This window comes from Mixophyes fleayi, chromosome 2, assembly GCF_038048845.1.
Source record: "Mixophyes fleayi isolate aMixFle1 chromosome 2, aMixFle1.hap1, whole genome shotgun sequence".
Lineage (NCBI taxonomy): Eukaryota > Metazoa > Chordata > Amphibia > Anura > Limnodynastidae > Mixophyes > Mixophyes fleayi.
The window spans coordinates 21,954,006-21,980,281 of record NC_134403.1 but is presented as its reverse complement, the minus strand read 5'-3'; the positions used below and the strand labels follow the sequence as shown (position 1 = coordinate 21,980,281).

Sequence of the window (26,276 nt, the reverse complement as noted above, 5' to 3'; positions counted from 1 at the left end):
AAAGGAGGATGGTACTTGAAATCATTGTTCTTCCTCTGTTAACCATGGTTATCTGCAGGGAAACACGGGCAGTCATCATTGCTTTGCACAAAAAGGGCTTCACAGGCAAGGATATTGATGCTTGCAAGATTGCACATAAATCAACCATTTATCGGATCATCAAGAACTTCAAGGAGAGAGGTTCAATAGTTGTGAAGAAGGCTTCAGGGCGCCAAGAACGTGCAGCAAGAGCCAGGATCGTCTCCTAAAGGTGATTCCGCTGCGGGATCAGGGCACCACCACTGCAGAGCCTGCTCAGAAATGGCAGCAGGCAGGTGTGAGTGCATCTGCTCACACAGTGAGGGCGGCGAAGACTTTTGGAGGATGGCCTGGTGTCAAGAAGGCCAGCAAAGAAGCCACTTCTCTCCAGGAAAAACATCAGGCACAGATAAGGCAAAAATAATAACTAAGTGGCTCAGGAATCAAAACATCGAAATTTTGGGTCCATGGCCACAAAACTCCCCAGACCTTAATCCCATTGAGGACTTGTGATCAATCCTCAAGAGGCGGATGGACAAACAAAAACCCACAAAATTTTGACGAACTCCAAGCATTGATTAGGCAAGAATGGACGGCCATCAGTCAGTATGTGACCCAGAAGTTGATTGACAGCATGCCAGGGCGAATTGCAGAGGTCAACACTGCAAATATTGACTCTTTGCATAAGCTTAATGTAATTGTCAATAAAAGCCTTTGACACTTATGAAATGCTTGTAATTTGACTTCAGTATACCAAAGCAACATCTGACAAAAAGGTCTAAAAACACTGAAGGAGCAAACTTTGTGAAAACCAATACTTGTGTCATTCTCAAAACTTTTGGCCATGACTGTACATGAATATTCGATTTTGAAGAAGATAAACACTTGAGTATTTTTTATTACATACGTCCCAACATTGCCTAACCGGTAAGTGGACCCTTCTGGAGCATGTGGTCATAGTGAAAGTGGAAATACGGAAAGGTTTTAGAGTATAGAAGTACAGCGCACACCTGGGGCTCTTATGTCCGTGCTGTTTGATTTCACACACTCTCCTGCGTTCTTCAAGTCTTGTATGTTACTGCACGGAGATTGAACCTCAAAGGTTCTATAGCTCTTTACATGTTGTAGAACATAGGACTTGAAGAGAGGAATATGCACTTCATAGGAACACACACAGACAGGCTGCCTGCTTAGTGAATAGATACAAGTAAAACAATGTGTGGAAACCGTAGGACGGGGGAGGAGATGGGTGTACAAGTACACATACATTTTGGAGTACTTTAGAGGTTTTCTTCTATTTGTGACTCTCAGAATTGCATACTTGTAAAACATTTCACCTGATACATAGCGGCCTACTTCAGATTTACCTTATATGGTGATGAATTCATTATTTTTTTTAATAAATTACTTAAAGGTACAGTAATATAATTTTAGCTCAATAAAATAAACATGGAGGGCCTGATTCAATAAGGAAAGTAAGCCAAAACTATGTTACAAAGCAAGGGGTGCAAATTAGTTTTTTTATTTTGCACATAAGATAAATACTGGCTGTTTTTTCATGCAGCACACAAATACTTGATAGGTTTATTGTACACCGAAATTTAAAGTTGATCTAGGACATGCACAATCCCAACTATAAATCTTACCCTACATTTTAAATTTAGCTCCCCCTCCAATGCAACGTGGTTTTGCCAAGGTGCAAAGTTACTCATTTTTTTACTTCCTTATTGAATTAAGCTCAAAATGTTCAGGTGGGTTAAAGAGGGGGAGGGGTACAGAAAGAAAAAAGGGGAGGAGAGATAGATAAACATGCAAATTATTACAAGGATAAAAAGAGGAGAGGGCTATGAACACACAATTAAAACATAATTAATTTCAAACCATAACATAGTATGTAATGCAACTTTCCAAACTGTCAACATGAGAAACTGGTCAACTACAATACACTTTAGTTACCATAATCTATAACAAATATTTTTGTCCATAGTTTAAAATATTTACACGTACTTGCCAACTTTTGAAGAGTTAATTCCGGGAGATCCCGGGCAGGGGGCGTGGTTGGAGGGTGGGAGGGGCGGGGCACTGTCAATTGCATAATTTTGGCCCCACTCCTGCTACAAAAATACAGTTTTTGTCTCGGGGCTGGGGCCAATATGACGCGGATCGCGTCATTTTGACAAGCAAGTTGCCGTATGCGGGATACTTGCCTTCTCTTCTGGGAGACCTACCCGAATTTTGGGAGTCTCTCAGACATTCCGGGAGAGTTGGCAAGTATGTATTTACATTCAAAATTATTTTTTGCCCTCTTTCATTTTAACTTTACTTTACTGATGCTCATAAGCACACAAAACTCTACAGTAACAATGTTGTAATTCCAGAAATCAAATCAGTGTAAGTAACTTTGTAAATATGTAAAGATTAAGAATCTTTAGAAATCCTTATGAAGAGACACTTGAATCCCACTCCTTTCTTTCTGTGCTTCTCAGCCATGTCTTTATATGAGCAGAGAGAGGTGTTTAATCCGTTGCCTTAGATACAACCAGTCTCTGCTGTGGATTGGTCATTGTGTCCAGACAGATATGATTATTCTCAGACACCAGACAATTAAAGAGCCTTATTTACTGTTTATATATATATATGTCCCCCAATATGTTCAGTGACCTTTTACTAGAGAGTTGAATATTATATCGCTGTATAAGGTTAAATACACCGACACTGAGAATAAACTACATTTATATATTTGATTTTTGAGACCTAAAACTTCCTTCTGGAATATGCATTAGGATGGATGTTTAGTAATGGTGCTACTGCCAACAGAATATATTGCTTTGGAGAATGGGAAATGGTCAGATATATTGTGTCTTAAGGTTCATCACTTCCAGATGCCGTCACATTCCGACCATAAAGGGGTCAAACATTATTGAAACCTGCTGAAAATCTGTCAGCCCCAGCATTCCACCCCCCCATGAGATCACTCTGAAGCTGTCACACATTGAGCCCTATACACATGTGTATCCAAGATGTTCCAAGCCACTCTGCTGGACAGAAGCGGTTATTTAATGGGGCTCATCATATAACTAATAGATGTGGAAATCAGGGAAGACCATGAACCTGATTTGTAGCCTCTGACTTGTAGCCTATAATTTCACTTCTGGAATAAACTATTTCTAAACATTACTTGTTCAAAAAACATCAAATCTATCTTTCTCGGAGCTTGCATCTAATTTGATGAAACTCTGCTGTGTGTAAAGCGGTAGAAGATATAGTACCCATATCCCCCGTATGTTTGAGATTTTCTCCCAGTTCGGGCACATACTGGACGTTTAATTGGCTTTTGAATAGTTTTGCCCTGGTGCGTGCCTGTGGATGGCAAATTGTAATGTTAGCTCCAGTGGGGAAGGGGCTGACGTACCTGAATAAGGTGTTATGATTGTGCAGAGCCCTGTGATATGTTAGCATATGAAATAAAGCAAAAAAAAAAAAACGTTGAAAACAAAGCGTTACTATCGGCAATGCCACTAGGTGGCAGTAACATTTCCCGGCAATGGTGATGTTACTGCCTGTGCCAGAGAACTAGTGTGGGCAGGGAGATAGGCAGGGAGAACCACATGTCCTGATCTACGAATGGAATAAACCAATAAAGCATACTTGCCAAATCTCCCTGTATGTCAGGGAGACTCCCTGAAATAGGGGTGATCTCCCTCACTCCCTGAAGGGTCTGGCATTCTCCCTGATGCTGAGCCAGTACAAGACGTGGCTGGCTTCGCCATCTGTGGCATGATGACACAGTTCAGAAATTGTGTCCTATGTCCATGTATTGATGCCTATGGAGGTGGCCATTTTCATGGAGACCAAGCTTTAATCAAAGACTGACAGGTAAGACAACAGGACTTCAGTAATGGAGACAGAGATATAAAAGACACTTCAGTCTCTAGATATTCATTAGCTGCTTTTCTCTAACGCATAGTTGCCTACTCTCCCAGAATGTCTGGGAGACTTCCGCTCTTCTGAAAGGCCTCCCGGACTCCCGGGAGAGCAGGGCAAACTCCCGGTTCTCGTCGGCGGGGCTTAATTACGCAAATATTGCATAATCTTAGCCCCCCTGTTTTAATTGGTCAAATTTGTGACAATCGTTTAGGGGACGGCGCCAAAATGATGCAATTCGACAAGCCCCGTCCCCACACACACCTCCCCCGGGATCTCCCTGAAGCCAACGAGGAAAAGTTGGTAAGTATGCAATAAAGACAGTTTTACACCAACAAATTCTTTCTTACCTCCTGAATGTTTTTGTTATTATGGGGACAGTGTGCCATTATGTCATTGTTTTGACTAATTATTTTATTATTTAAGCAGACCAATACAAATGCCCTCTTCATGACAGCCTACAGTCTAAAGTAATGGTTCAGTTTATGGCTAAGCTACCAGCTAAGAAGAAGCCCGTCATGGTCACCATCTCCCAGGGTAGACGGCCCACGCAGGCAGAGTCCAGCAGTTACAAAATCTAGCTGTGATTTTCAGACTTTGGGAATCAATATCTAAACATTAAGGGCCCAATTCATTAAGGCATGCAAAGTGAACGTATGGTGCATTGTTCTTAATTCGGGCATACACACGTCCGTGTTCAACTACAAGCGGATCTGAAGAAACGTCTCTTGTTGAATACGGGTCTAGTTCCGCTCTGCTCTGACAGACAATACACTGCAGGATACAACCAATACATATGCGGAATATAAAGTCCCAGCAGATCGCACAGGAACAAAAAAAAAATTCAATTATTTTCACCATATTATTAATATAGTCATTAATGAAAAGACATTTAAAAAATGATTTTTTTATTCTTCTTCCATGAAATACATTTATCAGGATGTTATTAATGTCTCCTGTACATAAAATGCATTTTTAGAGTTGCTCCTGATTGCATGTTCTTACACGTGTTCTAGTTATGGATTCGCCTCCGTCCTCACTATCACTCAGCACTTACACCCGACCTGTAGCTGGAGCAACTGATATGGCTGAAAGTCACGTGCCTGAGAGATGCTCAAAGCTTGAATCGGACGCTGCTGCGTGAGCTCTCATCCTGGTCATCCCTTACTGTAAATTGTCTACGTACATACAGCCCTTTCCTCCCTCTTTACAAACAAATGCACCTTATACTCCCAGTTGTCTCGCCAACGTTTCTATCTTTTCTATCTTAGATCGGCATAACCTCTTTTCCCCAGGCTGAAAGCAATTGTTTTGCTGGCGGTTTCATCTTTTGTATCGTCTTGACAGCTGAAGGTAATAAATTAGTAGAGGAATACCTGGAATGCCCTACTGAGAGTCTGCCCAGGCCAACAGCTCCTTTCTCCAGGATTCACTTCCCAGATATTGTGGTAGCCAAAATGAACAAAAACATTCCTTCAGTGTTGCCACGAAGCACCATTTTTCCAGTATCCGTCTCACAATGTTTTCATTGACTTGTAGCACTGTTCATGTTTTTTTAAATATGACGATAGATTTATCACAAACATCCAAATAAAAAAAAATAACACCATAAATCAAAACCAGTGCAATGAAGCAGAACCGGACTTTTGAATATAAAATATTTTTGCTACAAAACCTACTTACAGTGTTTAATGAAATGTATACTTTTGTTTGAATTTTGTGATGGATCTCCTTTACACATCGTATTGTTTTTCATTTGCATTGTCTGTGTTTTGTTCCTGTCAAGGTCACATGGTCAAACTAATAGTGATGTGTCAGTAGTCATTAGCATCTCTGTGCTTGCTCCATGTCATAACGATTTTCAGAAGGGTTTTTCAGCCCATCATATCACAGTAGGTTGCCATTATGCAGTTACAGCCTAGATATTTGAAATCTGAGATATCGTGACCATCAATAACTTGTTCTGTTTACCTGCCTGCAGATTCCAAACACTAAAATGAAGCATTCCTTCACAGTTGACTTTACAGCTAATTCTTTTTTTTTACTTAAACAAACATAAGATCCCAGTCAATTCAATAACTGTGTCTGTCTATCATTTATCAGTGGTTAGATACACCCTGCAGAGTATCTGAGGATTCTTCTTTTTTTGGTGGAAGGGACTGTATGTCATACTATGTAAGGGGTTGGGTATGAAATTTCCACAATGAATATGTCGACTTTCAGAATCTCGACCCCATAATGCTGACATGTTCATTAGGTCGATAGAGTTAGAAAGTTGACAGGTTGCAAAGTCGACAGTCACAATGTCGACATGAAACATTGCATTTAAACTGGTAATTCCGCCATCAATACAGTAAAAAGACAAACAAATAAACCCAGAAGAAAATGTTAAAAAAAAATAAAAAAATAAAAAAAATGCATGCTCCCGTAAACAGCTTAACTAAACCTAGTGCTTCCAGCCTAGGCTACTACTAGCAAAATCATGGGGACAAAAAGAAAGATCTTCATCTGTAGTACATCCAGAGTCTTCATCTGTAGTACAGCCATGGTCTTCATCTGTAGTACATCCATGGTATTCATCTGTAGTACATCCCCGGTCTTCATCTGTAGTACATCCCCGGTCTTCATCTGTAGTACATCCCCGGTCTTCATCTGTAGTACATCCATGGTCTTTATCTGTAGTACATCCATGGTCTTCATCTGTAGTACATCCATGGTCTTCATCTGTAGTACATCCATGGTCTTCATCTGTAGTACATCCCCGGTCTTCATCTGTAGTGCATCCATGGTCTTCATCTGTAGTGCATCTATGGTCTTCATCTGTAGTGCATCCATGGTCTTCATCTGTAGTACATCCATGGTCTTCATCTGTAATACATCCCCGGTCTTCATCTGTAATACATCCCCGGTCTTCATCTGTAATACAAACCCGGTCTTCATCTGTAGTACAAACCCGGTCTTCATCTGTAGTACATCCCCGGTCTTCATCTGTAGTACATCCCCGGTCTTCATCTGTAGTACATCCCCGGTCTTCATCTGTAGTACATTCACGGTCTTCATCCATAGTACATTTATGGATTCTTTATAAAATAGAAAACCTTGGTAGATGGCACAAAACTCAACTGTTGAGCTGTTAGCCGCACTGGTCCTATTTATAACATGGGATTTCCCACGACTTGAACTCAAGGGAGTTAATGCCAAGTGCTGACCAAGTGGTGTGCGGAGATCTTTCTTCAGATATGATAGTTAAGGTTTCCGGATTTCAGTTTTGAAAAATTTGGAGGAATCCAGTGTTTAATATTTCTTTTTTTTTCTCAATCAACAAATTAGTGGGGATTTTGATGGTAATGAATAATTAAACCGGTTTTAGGCATGGGTAACTGGGTACAAATTCCCAGGGGATGGACATGGTGCCAAGAGAGAGTGGAGGGTGTCAGAGGACAGATAATTGTCAGCCAAGGAACAGTGGAGAGTATACCTAGAGGAAGTGATGCTGTTTTGAAGGCAAAGGGTGGTCACACCTAATATTGATTTGATTTAGATCTCTCTTCTGTTCATCCACTTTACATTTTGTTTAATGAGCAAAAATAAACTATTAACACATTTATTTTTTTCAAAGCGTTTGCAGCATTTTTTCCACACCTGCTTAAAACATTTGCACAGTACGGTATATGAGACACCAGTGGCGGATCCAGGGGGTGGCGATCGGGGCAATCGCCCCCCATAGCAGGGACTTGCTGCCGACGGCTGCACAGTATGTGCACGTCCAACACACAATCATAGCAGCCGGGCAGCACACTGTCACTGCCGAGCGGAGCTGCACATAGTGTGCAGCCGCCGGCAGCCTTAGATGTCAGAAAGGGGGCGTGGCCTAAATCGCCCCCCCTAATTCGCCCGTGGTATAGCAATTTTCTAGATCCACCCCTGTGAGACACTGACCAGAAAGGCCCACATTAATATATATATATATATATATATATATATATATATTATTGATATATATATATATATATATATATATATATATATATATATATATATAAACGATGTTCTACTTGGATCCATGTGCATTATTTCCATCCTTCTGTCTTCTCTGCCTGGTTATGTTGGAGATCGAGCTCTGCAGCTAATTGTCGACAAAAGATCTCACTGGACTTAAACTTAAATGACAAATCATAGAAGTAATGGGTACAACACTGGTGTTTTGAAATTAGTATTTGTATCTATAAAAGACTAACGCTGCCCCTCACCTTTATAAATATGGGCGTGGTCTGGGCTGTCCTTCGACTGATAGCATGTGCCAATGAAGGCATGAGAAGTCAGGTGGAACGCACAGCGGTTTATAGTATCTTCCGGGTCAGAGGTGAGGAGGCGGAAGTAGACGTCAGACATTGATGTGACCGGCAGCAGATAAACACATTGATTATAAGCTCTTATTATTGTTCAATGTTGTCCCCCCTTTTTGAAGGTGAGAGGGCCCCACCAATGCGGCCCCTGAAGTGCATCAGGTTGTCTATTGCTTTTGTTCAGCATGGTATGACAGTAATATGATCCATGGCTGCCTTAGGACTTGGCCAGCTCTCTCATTGAATGTCTGTATGTGTGTGTATGTAGGGAATTTACACTATAAGCTCCAATGGGGCAGGAACCGATGTGAATGAGTTCTCTGTACAGCGCTGCGGAATTAGTGGCGCTATATAAATAACTGATGATGATGAGAGAGGGTGTTAAACAAATGAAAGAAGAGGATTGGTATATCCTAAAGTGGCACAGAACAGGGGAAATTGGTAAAAGACACTGAGAAGATTTACTCAAAAAAAATTTGATATGTTAAGACATAAATTGTGAAGTAGGATTTGTGTTTTTTTTCTTTTTTTCTTTCAGTCGGTAGTTGATTCCACCTTTGTGGGAAAAATGATGTGCGTAATTTAACCTTTACTCTTTTATTCTTTTCCGGCATTTTGGCGAGCTTTTAACTAGTATACAGTATACTTATATACAGTATAAGTTTACTTGCCGTCTTCTCAAAGTGGAGGCCTCTTTTCCCTGAGCTTACTGGCTATGAAATATCAATTAGTGACAGCATTGAGGCGTGAGGAACTATTGAATTGGTGGGCTGTATAGCATTGCATCCATAATGTAAAGTGGGGTCACCCCCCCCCCCCTTCCCCCGTCCAACTATTTGGTAATGGTTATTATAATTGGGAGACTTGGCAGTAGTGGGAGGTTACTAGCCAAATGTTAGTATCACGTGATGCTTACGTCCAGTCCTGGATCGTCCTCTTACGCCCCATACTCGCTGCTATTGCTAAGTTCTCCGATCAGTCTTCATCATACTGCAGTGTGGCCTGGGGGTTGTTAGGCCGTTTTGCAAATTGTATTTTATTAATTAGTTTTCTGCCCAGTTCTTTTACTTTATGCCACTGGGACATGTATAAAATTCATGCCATATAACTTGGCAGGAAGTGAATGCTTTCCTGTTGAAACAAATTCAGAGTGATTTTAAAAAGTCTAGCAGAGTTTTCTAGGTCTTATGAAAAACTATTTTTCTTCCTGTATTTGGTGAGATGGCAGAGGAGAACAAGCCCTGCAATAATGACAGTAGGAACGAACGTTCTGTACTTGAAATAATTGAAATTGAAGAACAAGGCGAGAGAGTCTCAATCACTTTAGACAACACAATGTTTACTGACATGTTTTGTTCACATCGACTTTATTTTTGTGATTACTTTTTTTTTTTTTTTATTTGCAAGATTTTCGGCTGTGCAGTGAAATTATCTTTCTCCGTTCTATATTTTATGTGCGTCAGCTGCCTGTGCAGAGGCTTGTAAAATATATTAATTAAAAATATTAATCATCATCGGTACACTGCTAAAATGTGCTAGCTCTGAAGATGTGTATAGTTGAATATACAGTGCAAGTTTAATGACAATATGTGATTTTGGATGCCCTCTTTATCACTGTATTCCCCCCTTTCAATCATCATCATCATCACCATTTATTTATATAGCACCAGCATATTCCGTAGCGCATTACAATTGGGAACAAACAGTAATAAAACAATACTGGGTAATACAGACAGAGAGGTAAGAGGGCCCTGCTCACAAGCTTACAATCTATGGGACAATGGGAGTTTGATACACAAGGGTAAGTGCTACATCATATTGAATATTTGTCCAGCTAGAATGCAAATGTTGCAAAGTATTTAGTGGAAGAACACAATAAAACAAACATAGAAGGTTGCGCTGTTGAGTCTACCCAAAAATAATGAATGATAGCATTGGGTATTCTCTAGAGAATAGAGAGAGGCACTGGGTAAAGTTGCATATAGATATTAATGATAATGTAATCTACATAATACAATACATAATATAAAACATTACATGAAGAAATCTGCAGAATAAAAAACACATATAACGCATGTGCAACACAGTAAACTATACTCCAATCCTGGAGTTAAATAAACCAACCGCGGCTGTGATGAGAAAACAGTTGAGCACTAGAATGCGCAATAAAAAGAAAGTGTGGCCAACACTATTTAACACAGTCTCGATTGTAGAGACATATCCAGAGATAGCGCGTCCGCTATTAAAAATCAGTACATCCCGCACATAACATGGCTTTGAGAAAGTGCCTGGTACAGGCACGAAACGCGTCGGGGGTTTTTTGATGTGAGTTGGATCCGGATATACAAGCGCCTCCTATTTCTGAACAATTATCACCTGTCTGTCACGAGAGGAGCACCTGTATTCACCTCTATCTACCGGCCCGTTTTTGCTCCGATCATCACTGCCGGCAGACACGATAAGTACATACTTCAACTATTAAAGACTCTGTATTACTGCTGCGTAGATTACGCTAGAGTCTGAAGTAATAAGACTATTCTGTTGGAACCCGGTATTATCTGTGAGGTCCATGTGTAGTCTGTCCGGCTACATAAGGAGGGAGCTATGAGAACACAGGCCGTACTGGACTAATGTTTACTGATTTGGCTGTCCTTGAACCAGTAACAGGGTGATTTACTTTGCTCAATTATCCATTATCTAAGGAGGATTTTATATTCCTGGTTCGACTCTACCATGTTATGTGCGGGATGTACTGATTTTTAATAGCGGACGCGCTATCTCTGGATATGTCTCTACAATCGAGACTGTGTTAAATAGTGTTGGCCACACTTTCTTTTGTATTGTATTATGTAGATTACATTATCATAAATATCTATATATCTGGTGTAGTCCCCTCTTCATTTAAACACGCTCTCATCTCTTCCATCCTCAAAAAACCTAATCTTGACCCCACCTCTCATGCAAACTATCGCCCTATCTCACTTCTCCCCTTTGCCTCCAAATTACTTGAGAGGATTGTCTGTTGCCGCCTCACTAGACACCTCTCGGACAATTCCCTCCTCGACCCTCTCCAATCCAGTTACCGCCCCCTCCACTCAACCGAAACTGCCCTGGCCAAAGTTACTAATGATCTACTTTTAGCCAAATCTAAGGGTCACTTCTCCCTGCTCATCCTCCTTGACCTCTCTGCGGCCTTCGACACCGTGGACCACCCCCTTCTGCTACAAACACTTCTCTCTCTTGGCCTCTCTGGATCTGTCCTTGCCTGGTTCACCTCATACCTCGCTAACCACTCCTTCTCAGTATCCACGTCTGGCTCCTCTTCCACCCCCTTCCCTCTCCCTGTTGGTGTCCCTCAGGGCTCTGTTCTTGGCCCTCTACTCTTTTCGCTCTACACCTCCTCCCTGGGGGCTCTCATCTCCTCATTCGGTCTTCAGTATCACCTTTACGCTGACGACATCCAACTCTACATCTCCTCGACTGATCTCTCCTCCTCCCTCCTCTCTCGTGTATCTGACTGCCTCTCTGCCATTTCCTCCTGGATGTCATCGCGCTTTCTCAAAATTAACATCTCCAAAACTGAACCGATTGTCTTTCCTCCCCCTAGATTCCCCGCCCACCACATCCATCACTGTTAATAATACCACCATCTCCTCTGTCACCCAACTCCGCTGCCTGGGCGTTACCCTCGACTCCTCTCTCTCTTTCGCCCCCCACATCCAATCCCTCGCCCAAGCCTGTCGCTACCAGCTACGCAACATTGCCCGCATTCCGGCCCTTCCTCTCCCAGGATGCCACCAAAACTATCATCCACGCACTCATCATCTCCCGCCTTGATTATTGCAACCTCCTTCTTACCGGCCTCCCCCATTCCCATCTCGCCCCCCTCCGCTCTATACTCAATGCGGCTGCAAGACTCATCTTCCTTTCTCGCCGCTCCTCGTCTGCCTCCCCTCTCTGCCTTGCCCTACACTGGCTCCCCATTCCTTACAGAATCCTTTTCAAACTCCTGACCGTCACTTACAATGCTCTCTCCCAGTCTACTGCTCCCTATATCTCTAACCTCCTCTCCATTCACACCCCTGCCCGCTCCCTGCGCTTGGCCAATGACCGTCGCCTCTCCTCCACTCTGATCACCTCTTCCCACTCTAGAATCCAAGACTTCTCCCGTGCTGCCCCCCTTCACTGGAACGACCTCCCTCGCTCCATCCGTCTTTCTCCCAATCTGTCCTCCTTCAAGAGGGCACTCAAAACTTACCTGTTCCTAAAGGCTTACCAACCTTCCACCTAACCTCTCCTCTACCTGTTCTTCCCCTCTCTCCTCCCGCCCCCCCTGTTCTCTCCCCACTTACTTCAACTTGCTCCCTGTGTGCCTGAGATCTGTCTACCCTCCCTTAGGATGTAAGCTCATTTGAGCAGGGCCCTCTTCCCTCTGTTCTCCATACCTGCTCTTCTGCTCCGTCTTTACTGCATTAGCCTGCCTGGAGTCTCTGAAGTTTTGGTATTTTTTTGTTAACCGTTTGTAATGTGTCATCTTGTTTAGTCTACTGTTTGTGCTGTGTACGGCGCTGCAGAACTCTTGTGGCGCCTAATAAATAAAGGATAATAATAATAATAATAATCTATGTTTGTTTTATTGTGTCCTTGACCTTTACTGGTGGTTTACAGCGATCCACTACGGGTTTGCAGCAGTTGTGAAGCCAACCATTAGGAGTACCTCTTTCTCCATTAGTTCTATAGGATTTTTGATTATCCTCCCGCTGTGATCACCTGTGAGCGCCAATTTAACCTCTTGGAGGGTTACAAAGTATTTAGTGGGCTGTTTGATCAGTCACACAGCAATGTGGGTAAGAGGGTTGTTGTCTTGTGTTAGCTGTGTAGAGGGTGGTAATAGGGTAACCTAGGGAGATTAAGATGGTGGTTGAGGAATATCATAAGCTTGTCTGAAGAGGTGGGTTATCTGAGAATTCTTGAAGGTTTGAAGACTAGAGGAAATCCTGATTGTGCGAGGGAGTGAATTTCATTAAGTGGGTGCAGCCCGAAAAAAGTCCTGTAACTGAGAATGGGAGGATGTGATGAGAGTGGAAGAGAGACGCAGATCTAGTTGGGATATATTTTGAGACAAGTGAGGAGATGTATGTTGGTGCAATTTTGTTGATGGCCTTTATGTTAGTAGAAGAATTCTGCTGAGTCACTGGTTCCTTAGTGAATTGATAGGCTGCATTCTCTATGATGTCACTTGTTCCTAGTGAATTGATAGGTTGCATTTTCAGTGATGTCACTGGTTCCTAGTGATTAATAGGATGCATGCTCATTATTGCTCAATATTGGTTCAGTCCTTAAAAAATGGCTGTCTCGCCTGTGTTGATTTAAATCACCGCACAGAACACAGAACACTGCACAGGAACGGCGTGGTCCTGGAAAGTTAGACTGAGTGGTTCTGCAAGTTGGGGGGAGGGATTTATATAAAAAGTTGCCTGTATTTAAAAATTATACTATGTCTTTTCTTTCATATTTTATTAGTACCTTCACACAATGATCTACATTTGTACTTTTATTGTGCGGCTGATATTTTACAGATTTTTATATATGTATTAATATCCTTAATTTACGAAGTGCGGACATAGTACGCTGCGCTGTACATTGAGAAAATCATGACAGATCACATGCAGTGACATGAAACAGCAGGTAAAGATGGCTTTGACCAATTGAGCTTACACTCTAAGAGGTGTGGGGAACATTCGATGCATACATAAGGTAGTGGACAAACAATTTTAGACGCTGGTGCACTAAGTGTGTGTGACTATTGCAAGGTAACAGTATTTTCACCCGCCAATAATAAAGCAGCCACTGATGTATTTACTTATTTTTATTACTATAATGGGAGTTGTGTTCTGTGGGTGGTGAGTCCGTGCTGATGTCTGATTGGTCAGAGGTCCTTTAGAAGCCTCCGAATTTCACAATATAGTTCTGAAGAATTGTTCTGTGTTGCAAAACCAGTTGAGTTTTTTTCCCCTATATCAAGAATTAACTTGTAAACAAGCCTATCTCAGACATGTTACTAAGTACAAAGAACACCAGAATATTTTACAGTAAGTAATTTAAGACAATAGTGTCTTTTTAAAAGGAAAATACAGTGCAACGTTTAGGTAAGTTTTACAACCGACGGGTAGTGGCCTCATTCATGAGGATAATGCATACTTGCCAACTTTCTCATCTTGAAATCCGAGAGCCTGCGGAGGAGGTGGGCGTAACGCGTCATTTGACAGCGGGGGGCGGGGCCAAATGCCGCGATTCACCGGGAATCGCGGCGTTTGGGACTTAATTCTGCCCACTTCACTAGGAAGTGGGCAGAATAATCCAGAAGCGGGAGATTGCCACACTCGCCCGGGAGTCCGGGAGACTCTCGCAAAATGCGGGAGTCTCCCGGACATTCCGGGAGAGTTGGCAAGTATGGGATAATGCGCCCTGCCACACTGCAAAGATTGTTGAGGAACATGACAAAGAGTTCAAGGTGTTGACTTGGCCTCCAAATTCCCCAGATCTCAACCAAGATCTGTGGATGTGCTGTAAAGACAAGTCTGAGCCATGGAGGCCCAACTCGCAACTTACAGGAGATAAAGGATCTGCTGCTAACGTCTTGGGGGTATATTTACTAAACTGCGGGTTTGGAAAAGTGGAGATGTTGCCTATAGCAACCAATCAGATTCTAGCTGTCATTTTGTAGAATGCACTAAATTAATGACAGCTAGAATCTGATTGGTTGCTATAGGCAACATCTCCACTTTTCCAAACCCGCGGTTTAGTAAATCTAGCCCTTGGTGTCAGATACCACAGACACCTTCAGAGGTCTGGTGCGGTCCTTGTGGAGATTGATGTGTGTGTGTGTGTGTATATATATATATATATATATATATATATATATATATATATATATATATATATATATGGGACATTTATGAAAAAAAGTAAAAGTCGGTGTTTATTAGATGTTTGCTATCGTTTTCTAGACTACACTAGAAAAATGACAGAAAATTTGGTTGATAGGAACAACATCAACTTTTACTTTTCACCAGTTTCCATAAATGTGCACAGTGAGGTGTTGGGTGGATTTATCAAACTTTCTAAAAAGGAAAAGTGGAGATGTTGCCCATAGCAACCAGTCAGATTCTAGCTATCATTTACTTAGTGCATTCTGCAAAATGGCAGCTAGAATCTGATTGGTTACTATAGTCAACATCTCCATTTTTTTCAAACCCACTGTTTAATAAATATATCCCTAATTGTCTATGGGATAAATCTATTAAGCTGCGAGTTTCCGGTGGGTTTGAAAATTGGAGATGCTGCCTATAGCAACCAATCAGATTCTAGCTGTCATTTTGTAGAATGTACTAAATAAATGAAAGCTAGAATCTGATTGGTTGCTATAGGCACCATCTCCACTTTTTCAAACCCGCAGTTTAGTAAATATACCCCTAAAGTGCTGTTTAGCCAAGTAAGGAGAGTTATATTTAATTAACAAATGTATTTATTTAGATATCCCCTTTATGCAAAATCCTTGGTAACGCAACATCGTTTCAGTGTCCAATGTAATGTCCGTTTTCTTGTCGACAAATATATGACATCAGACTACTCGCCTGTGCTGTGTGTGTAGCCCCCTCTGTGAACCAGTTTCAGTTGGTTGGTTTAAGTCTAATGTTGATATTCTCACGGTTCAGTGCCATTGTTTTACCTACGGAGCTTTCCAGAGCTTGTGTATTTTATTTTTTGAAAGATTGATTGGGTAGCGTGCATTGTGAGCGTCTCTCAGCTACCAGGGAATGATGCCGGATTCTTGCCCAGCTCTGTATAAACATTTTGGAAATGAGCTTCTGCCTTGATAGAGTGTATGTTACAGACTTGGGTCTCGTCATCTAGTGTACACTGGGAATGTTTTATCTAGAGTTATTTTAAGCATTTATCTGAGCTGTGTATTGGGGATTTTCATCAATTTCAGGTGATTGGTAAATAAATAGCATTTGCATTAATGGTCTGTAGATGCCATAACAGAACAACACTCCATTAAAGTGTCGGAGAACTTTTCTCATATGCTACTAATTCAGCATAAAATCAGAATTGTCTTGTAGACTCCTTGAGAATCATGTTTTGAAAAAAAACCAACTAACATCAATTGTACAGATTAAGGGCATGAATCAATTAGGTATTGTGCAAAGAAGGGTTACTTAATGGTGCTACATCACAGAACTTACAAGGAAAGACCAAGGGATAGATTTTTAAACCTTCTAAAAAAGAAGACGTGCTGCCCATTTCAACCAATCAGATTCTAGCTATCATTTCCAATAATGTAGTAAGTAAATGATAGCTAAAATCATATTAGTCACTATGGGAAGCACCTCCACCCTCCACTTCACCTTTTAAAAGAAGGTTTGATAAATATACCCCAACAATCTCAATATAAACATAAGTATATATATATATATATATATATATATATATATATATATATATATTATACACACACACAAGCACACATATTGGAGCAGAAAATGGAGAAGGGGGTATGTTGAAAGATTTAAAATATATTTTGGATTTTAACGTGCTACAAAAAGAAAGCATTCTATAGAGGAAGAGATCTATTAAAACCAAAGGACATACACGAAGACTGGAGGGTAGTAGGTTTAGAGGAATTTGTGGAAGAATTACTTTACCGAAAAGGTAGTATATAGGTGGAATAACCTTCCAAAAGAGGCAGTGGATCAAATAGGGACTGGGATTTTTAGGGATAAAAATGGACAGGTGGGATGAAACGTTCCCTCAAGCTTTCCGTTTTAGAAAGCCGAATTACAGTGCAAAATTATTAACAAAACCACCATTCTTGAGAAAATCTGATAATCTTTGCCTCTCCCTCTCTGTTTTGTACTTTCTGAAATATAATGCCTTATTTAAATGAGCTGTTTGTGTTTGCTGAAGATCCTGCGACATTAAACTCGTGGGATCTTCCAGAGCCAATCAGGAGCCTGCCTTGAAATCTGTCACACTTCCTGCAGTTCGATGATGTCATAGAACGTTTCTTGGGGAGCAGTGAGCGTAGGCTTGCCCGTATTCGGGATGTTTACTTCATTGTTTTGTATGGCTGGAGGTTTGGGTAAGGGCAGAAGCCTCAGTAATGTATAGTTACTTTCTTGACTGTAATTCCTCCCTAATGCTTTAAAATGACAGCGTTTTTTTCCCAAATATCATATTATTTTTCTCAGGTTTGAGAGCGGAGTGTATGTGCTTTGTTTTTTAAGATGACTCAATCAATGTTGGTTCATTTTTTTCCCCCCCTCAATTGTGCATGTAAGTAATAGACCTCTGCAGCCGATATGGTTATTTCATTTCAGCAACCTATTGTCTTGGCAGTAATTTACTCTTTCAAGAGCTTTCTTTCTCCGTTGTTCTGTTTACATCATAACATCATTGATTTCGATGAGAGTCGCTCTTTCTCTGTAACCACTAAGCGAACGTTATAGTCCAAAGCAGTGATTGGCAACAGGCGAGCCCAGCTCATTCCTGCTTTATTGTCAGATGTGTTTGTTATAACTTGTATAAAATCATCATCAGCTATTTATATAGCGCCACTAATTCCGCAGCGCTGTACAGAGAACACACTCACATCAGTCCCTGCCCCATTGGAGCTTACAGTCTAAATTCCCTACCACACACATACAGACAGACAGAGAGACTAAGGTCAATTTGATAGCAGCCAATTAGCCTAATTTTATGTTTTTTGGTAATGCGCTCAAGGTTAGAGGGCCGCCTGTGCGCCCCCCTTGAGTTGTATCAGGTTGCCCATCACTGATATGTACCGTATCAAACAAGAGATTTAAAGCCATTCTGTTTGTTAAAACGTCAGCCTCGTTCATCTTAGTCATACACTGTATCTGTTTGTGTCTGACCAAAGCGTCTTACCCTATCGGCACGTAGCTTCAATATAGCTATATTTATTATCTTAATTCATATACTGTCCTTTCTGGATTTACAGAACAGAAAGTAGATGTTAAAGGGGATTTTCCATTGTTCACATGACTTCAATTTGTTGGCTTGTACATTCTCCCCTCGACTATTACAAAGCACACTTGAGCATCTTTTTTTTCTGTGTTTAGGCTTTTCCGTGCTTTTACCCCATGTAGTGCTAACCAGCGTTGGCTCTAGCAGCCAGGGGTGGGGGGCAGTGGAAGGCACTCCTTTGACCCCTAGGGGCATATTCAATTGTTGGCGGTTTCCGCTGCGGAAAAATAATACCGTTATTACGGTGATACTAGCCGGATTTCAGTTCGAAGCTCCCTGAGCCGCAAACTGAAATCCAGCGTGAAAAGTACCGTAATAACGGTATTTACGCGCACTATTACCGTAATGACGGTAATAGTGCGCGGGGCGCGTTACTTTTGGCTGTAACGCCAACAATTGAATATGCCCCTTAGTGTTCACTTGCAATAAACGCAAGTAAATCGAGCAGGTAGCATCCAAAATAAGCCGCAGTTCCACTGCCGCTCCCAAACACGAGCGAAAATGTGTAGGGGGCCATTGCAACCAACTGGTCCCATCACCATCCCCATGTACATGTTTCTTTTAATGTAAACAATGCTTGATTTTCAACACCAGCGGGTAAGAAGCCTTATAGCATCGGGCATACGTTATTTTGTTGCCCTGGGGTACGAGACAGAGCTGCTTTCTGGATACAATTGTTTCTGATGCAGATAGCTGTGCCTGATGAAAAAATACATGGCTGAAAAACACAGACAGAAGCTAGAATATAAACTTGTACAAGCTAGTTAAGCTCAGTACACAGCTATACAATTATCATGCAGATCACACAATAACTGACTTTGGTCAGATACTGAATTAGTGTCATGTTTTATTGTACCAAAGCACATCGCATCTGTTTATTTGGTTTTATAACTTCCTAAAAATCACGATCAGCGATGGAGCGATGTCTGATGTGGACGTGTGGGGAGATATCTGTACAGTGTACAGAGTCAGGATCTTTTCAGCACATGGTTATGACAGATGAAGATCACAGATCTGAAGATAAATCATGTAGGTGTGTACACAGGAATCAGCATGATCATCGGGACTGTCAGACGTTGGTAACATTGTTACAAAAATCATATCTGAATTATTTTTCTATATTGTATACACAGCTTAAGTCCGAGTCATCTGAAGGTGGGAAAAAAGGAGATTTAAGATATAATGCAAGATTAAAACTGTATCTTAATATAACATAGAATGGGTCAGTTATTTAAACTTCACTCATATATATGTACGTCCTTATACGCTACCTTTGTGTCTCAAAGGCAACATTTTACCGAAATGTTTACAATGCCTGTGACACCCCCTCCTTGGTATTTTGACTCCCAACGTATGTAGGAGGCAACATTGAGATGACTTCACAGATGCAGATGATTTTCCCGGTCTGTACATCTGGCTGTTCAGTATAGAAGAGGACGAATAGGGCAGCACAGTGGCCTAGTGGTTAGCACTTCTGCCTCACAGCACTGGGGTCATGAGTTCGATTCCCGACCATGGCCTTATCTGTGCGGAGTATGTTCTCCCTGTGTTTGCGTGGGTTTCCTCCGGGTGCTCCGGTTTCCTCCCACACTCCAAAAACATACTGATAGGTTAATTGGCTGCTATCAAAATTGACCCTAGTTTCTCACTCTCTGTCTGTCTGTGTGTGAGTGTGTCTATATTACGGAATTTAGACTGTAAGCTCCAATGGGGCAGGGACTGATGTGAATGAGTTCTCTGTACAGCGCTGCGGAATTAGAGGCGCTATATAAATAAATGATGATGATGATGACTGCTTGTGTCAGTCTGCGTTATCATTAGAAGAGTTAGCAACAGGAAACGGTCTCAGCAACCTGGTAGTCGTCAGCTAGATTCCACCGTCCAGCTTGTTCCCTCAGGCTCATGTCCTGTGATTGTTACACTGACCGAGAGGAAGGACAGAATGAAGCTTTGTGTAAAGCGTTCCTGCTGATTTACATTACTGAAATGTATATAGTATCAAACAGAGCAAATGTGCGTGAGAGATTACACAGAGTCAGGATGAAATAAAGCATTTTCATTTAAAATTGGCTCCATAAGTAAGTCTATTCATTTCTATTCGGGAATAAGATTAATGATATGAAACATTGTTTCTTAGGGGGGTATTCAATTGTCAGGGAGTTGTTGTTTTTTTTGTGTTAAGTCATTTTAACGCTGTTTTTTTTATCATGGATTCAATTCCATTTTTATCGCTCAGTTTTTTTCGTGAAACGGTCCAGTAGAAGGTCTATTGAAAGTATAGGGTGTGCGAGAGACAGACGCGTTAAAAGCTATTCAATTGTTTTTTAACGCAGCGGGTTAAACAGGCCAATATGGTGTTTTATCTCGCACCTCTTTGGGGTGTGTTAAAAATAAAAAAACCTCTGAAAAGTATTTGAATTCTTGAAATAGTGTGAAAAAAAAGTTACTTATGTTTATCACTAATGCCTAACATGTACAAGTTGATTTTCTTGTGAAAAAATAATGAAATAAAATAAACATAAAATAATTTAAAATAAATAAAATCACTAATTAATATTTATGCATGTTTTTGGTACAAATATGAATGTAGTAATGTGTTTTGACATGGTATAGATGATTCTATGGTAAAAAATAGTTCAATTAAAAAATATGCTAAAGAAAGTACTGTAATGTAGATATTATTAATGTGTAATGCAAATATGTATGAAAATGTATGCAAAACCTTTCTTTGTGTAATACATGACCATGTTAAAACTCCCCTAAAAACTCGCAAACACAATGTTTAACACGCGGGGGAAGCGTTCCCTCTTTTTCAATTGAATTGCACAAGTTTTCGCGCTGCGCTAATTAAAAACGGTCGCTATTGCAGTTATAAACCCGCGGGAGATTTTTTTTTTTTTGTTATGCTGCAGGGAAAAAAAACTTGCGGACAATTGAATACCCCTTTAGCGGTTTTATTTTTTTACAAAAAATCTTTTTGGAACGTTACTGTGTTATTTAATTGTTTTTTTTAGCTATAAGCTAAATTGTACGTCCTCCTCTGATTAATTCCATGTTTGTCTCCTTCACAAGTGATATTTTTCTCCGCTAACGGAATATATTTCAGTTATGTAGTTGAACACAGGTCTATCAACTGGCAGATTTAGGGGGCTGTCCATTTTTGGACAACGCCTCGTTAGTCAAATACTACTCCACGAATAGAAGATATATACTATACATGGGAGTATTTTCATCTACGTAAATTGGACAACCCTTTTAATTGGTATCTTGAATAAGTTAGAGATGTTGAATAAGACAGATAAACAGGGATACAAAGGCTGCAAATTGACTTGCAGTCATCATCATCATTTATTTATATATACGCCACTAATTCCGCAGCGCTGTACAGAGAACTCACTCACATCAGTCCTTGCCCCATTGGGGCTTACAGTCTAAATTTCCTAATACACACACACTGTCACAGGCTAGGGTCAATTTGTTAGCAGCCAATTAACCTACCAGTATGTTTTTGGAGTGTGGGAGGAAACCGGAGCACCAGGAGGAAACCCACGCAAATACGGGGTGAACATACAAACTCCTCACAGACAAGGCCATGGTCGGGAATTGAACTCATGACCCCAGTGCTGTAATCCAGAAGTGCTAACCACTGAGCCACCGTGCTGCTTAAATCACTTTTGTGATTTAAATGTGGAACAACGGGAGGGGCCTTCTTTGCCTTTATGTCATCGGCCAACATGAAACGTGGAACAGTTGTGTTTTCAAGGTGATCATTTCCTTGACCACAAAACAATCTGCTAAGTTTGACCTTCCATATACCATGGTAAAATTGAGTTCACTAACATATCAGGTGTAGATAAATACCAAGTGCCAGGTAGCCAATGCACTTAAAAAAATTATTGCTGGCATCTAACTTTTTGTAAACACTTCAATAGATGCATATCTTCCTCGACACCTTAAAAGATCTTGGGCCTGATTCATTAAGGATCTTAAATGAAGAGGATTCTTATTTCAGTCTCCTGGACAAAACCATGTTACAATGCAAGGGGTGCAAATGAGTGTTCTGTTTTGCACATAAGTTAAATACTGCCTGTTTTTTTATGTAGCACACAAATACTTGATAGCTTATTTGTACACTGAAATTTAAAGTTGATATGTGTGTGCTACATGAAAAAACAGGCAGTATTTAACTTATGTGCAAAACAGAACACTCATTTGCACCCCTTGCATTGTAACATGGTTTTGTCCAGGAGACTGAAATAAGAATCCTCTTCATTTAAGATCCTTAATGAATCAGGCCCCTTGTTCCTAGATGTAACTGACTGTCTCTGTAATTCTAAATGATTGTGCCCACCCCTGTAGTAGACTATCTGTAACATAACGTGTAGAAAAAGTGAAGAGAAGGAATGGGGGATATTGTGTGTGTGTGTGTGTGTGTGTGTGTATATATATATATATATATATATATATATATATATATATACACATTACAGTCATATTTTTAATATAGTAATGCTTTTCACACATTGTTTGGCCAATTTGGACACATTGCTTTGTTTGGTTTGGTTGTCCAAACTAATGAATAGAAATGGTAAAGTCCTTAATGGCAACTGATGATTGATGCAGTCATTCGGAGATATGATTTCCCACCAGGTCGAATAAAACTTTGCCGGCACCAGTAGATCTGTTTAAAGCCACACCTGTGCAAACGCTTGCCCACCGTGGCCTCTAACCGCCATTGGCATTGCTGCACGTATAGGTACCATGAAATAGGCGGAGGTTACTTTATATGTCTTGGCTTTAATTTGTAATAATATTGTGGATTCAGTAATGTGCTGCTCATGTTGTTAGTGTCTCACCAGTGTTACAATATGTCATCCATTTTTAAAGGCTACCATTGTTCAACGAGAGAGAGAGAGAGAGAGAGACACCCCACAGGTTTGTAACACTCAGTGTAATGTTATTATAAACATAGACATTGTAACAGTTTTGGACACTCCCTGTATCAAGCCCAAATGGAGAAGTAACAATGTAGCAAAGACTCATCATTAAATAAGTTGTGTACAGTCAAAGTAACCACAGTAATATAAATAATCTACACAGCGACAGAGAGAACATGTACTAAAGCAGATAATGCTGCCTTAATTTGTAGCAAATCTGATACAGAACCTATTCTTAGTTCTTTATTCTATACACTGTATTATATACTTATATACTATAAACTATTCACAGAACACCTAAACAGAGATCAAATATTCATAAAGAACAACAGATACATCCTGTTAGATACATAAATGGTAGTTATAATCAATGCCCTTAGGTCAGCGTGTATGTACCCAGTATACTTTATGTTGTTTAAACATTATTGTCCTTCTCTCCCTCTATGAGGTTCTTGGTGTATGATCAATGACCGTATATTTCACTTTTGCCAGCCGGCTTCTGCATAGTTCCTATCTCTGTTGTTTATGTATATATGATGTATTTTGACCAGTGTGCTCCTTCACTTCCTGAGTAATTTTCCCATGATATAGCAGGCTACACGGACATTAGATCATGTAAACAACATGGGGTGACCGACACGTAAGGCAACCTCTAATCTAGTGTCTCTGGGCCTGATTCATTAAGGAACTTAAGTAAGAAAACTTACTCAAATTATTGCCTAAGTTTTCTGGACAAAACCATGTTGTAATGCAAGGGGTGTGAATTAGTTTAAGGAAAATACTGGCTGTTTTTTTATGTAGCACACAAATACTTGATAGCTTATTTGTACACTGAAATTTAAAGTTGATATTTGTGTGTCACATGAAAAAACAGTCAGTATTTAACTTGTGTGCAAAATAATAAACTAATTTGCACCCCTTGCATTGTAACATGGTTTTGTCCAGATAACTTGAGTAAGAAAACTTCCTCAAATTCTTGCCTAAGTTCCTTAATGAACCAGGCCCTCTATCTTTAATGAGGATGATTAAAGGAACTACCCTTCATCATAATGACACAATGGGTATGAACCAAGAAACGGTAACCCAGGCTGTTTAGTACCAAGATTTGTGGAAATTTTCGGAAGCAGTGTCAACATTAATATCTGCTCTTACCAATAGTTCTTGGACAGTAGGAATGCTTCTAAGCGATTGTAAAGGGGGATTTTGCATTCCCAGGATAACAGGAAAAATTCCCCTTAATGAACCACTGCTTCTTAATTACAGAGAAGACTTGAGAAATTAAGACACAAGTGAGTGGCCAAATTGTGATAAAGGTGTTGTCTAAACTCCCCCGTTCTTCCTCTAATAGTGATTTGAGATAAACCGTTTCAGTCAATTTCATCGTCATTATTTCTCTGTAAGGTGCCTCAAACCTCATCAGCGTCAGACAGTCAGAGATACAATACATACAACCTACAAATCACACATAACAAGCACGTACGATGTTGACGAAGAAGGTGCAGACATGAGATAGAGGATAGAGAGGGATAGTACATGGGAGCTTACAGTCTAAGTCAGGAATAACCCGGAGTCAGAATCCCTGACTTTACTAAAGACCCCGGTTTCAGGCCTTAATCTACATACAGTGGGTTGATAAAAACACCATAAAATGTAACAACCGATTACAATCAGTTACCTTAGTTAGAGCATTTCTACTAACTTTGTCTTCATTCATAGATACACCATTGACTCATATCAGTATGTATTATTACACTTCAATTGCAAGACCACTTATTAAGATGAAAATAACATATATACACACACACACACACACACACACACACACACACACACACATCAATTACTACAACCCCCTCCTCCCCAGCTTCAACACCTCATGGCTCCATCTAGACCACACTGAACGAGGACTAATAATTTTTCAGTACCATATGCAAAAGTCATCTGAAGCAATCCATCTACAAAAAAGGTAAATAATGCACAATGGTGTATGGTGTATACAGTTGGTATTTACAAAAATGTTGGAGTAGAAGGTAGGGACTTTGGTACCCGTGGAGTGCACCCCTGGACCCTCTGATGAAATCGCTGCCTTTGATGAAATGCGTCGGTCATTATTAGTTTCTTCTATATGAGATGCTGCTCCATAGTCCATAAACCAGCTGGGGGGTCCTGACAACGCTCCACACAGCTGGCATATTGGGAATAGTGCGATGTGAACAGAAGGTGCATACCATAAGAAACTTGGACACTTGCGGTCCTGAAAGCTGGGTTACCTATATTTGTCTCATTTTCCACTTGCCTCAGTGGATTCACCCCAGCTTGGATCACTCTGTAATATACATATTACTTGCTGACCAGCTCAATATTCTACCATAAGGAACATGGACTTACAATGCACTTACTAATCAATGAAAATCCTGTTTTGGATATTTTTTAGTAATCAGATTTATTTCGAGCCTCAGCCTTTTCTTTCTATCGATTGTTCAGGTCTGCAGATTTTGCTGTTTATAAATGAGCAAAAATTCAAGTGAGAATAAAAATCTAGCATCTGTGAGTCACGCCACTAAGAGCCTTTCAACCCTGCACAGATCCATGTGCCTCTCTGTATCAGAAGGGGATGTTTATCAGAAGCATTAGGTGATGGACTAGGAGGCTTCAGCCAGATACCAGTGGGTTCTGAGTCATGAGGCCGGGTCACCACTTCTGGGAAGGATGTAATGCAAACCCTTTGTGCTCCGGCAGTAGAGCATAAGATGATACTGTAACAAGATTATACTCTTATTAAACATGCAGTTATTTAATAGCATTTCCCTGAAGCTAAGCTACAGGGTAACGATTCATTTCTATTTTAGATTCTAATGAAACAACTTTATATAGCAAGTGCAGTTTCGGATTACCCACCACTCCCTCACCTGGTTTCCACAGGGGACATTTCTCCAGAGAGCCACACTTCCCATCCCCTATCTGTACTTATGGTTTCCACAGGGGACATTTCTTCAGAGAG

The 26,276-nt window shown here is 40.6% G+C and overlaps 1 protein-coding gene across 2 annotated transcripts in view; it reads left to right on the top strand.

Moving 5' to 3' along the window:
• RAB30 (RAB30, member RAS oncogene family) overlaps positions 1–26,276 on the top strand; it is a 101,550-nt gene that overhangs the window by 26,048 nt on the left and 49,226 nt on the right. The window contains exon 1 of one of the 2 annotated variants that reach the window (XM_075198635.1): positions 24,335–25,241. The exons of the other annotated variant lie outside the window; for it this stretch is intronic. The gene's annotated coding sequence lies outside the window, so the exon portion shown is untranslated. Of the gene's footprint in view, positions 1–24,334; positions 25,242–26,276 lie in introns of those variants that run through there. 2 annotated transcript variants of the gene reach the window in all.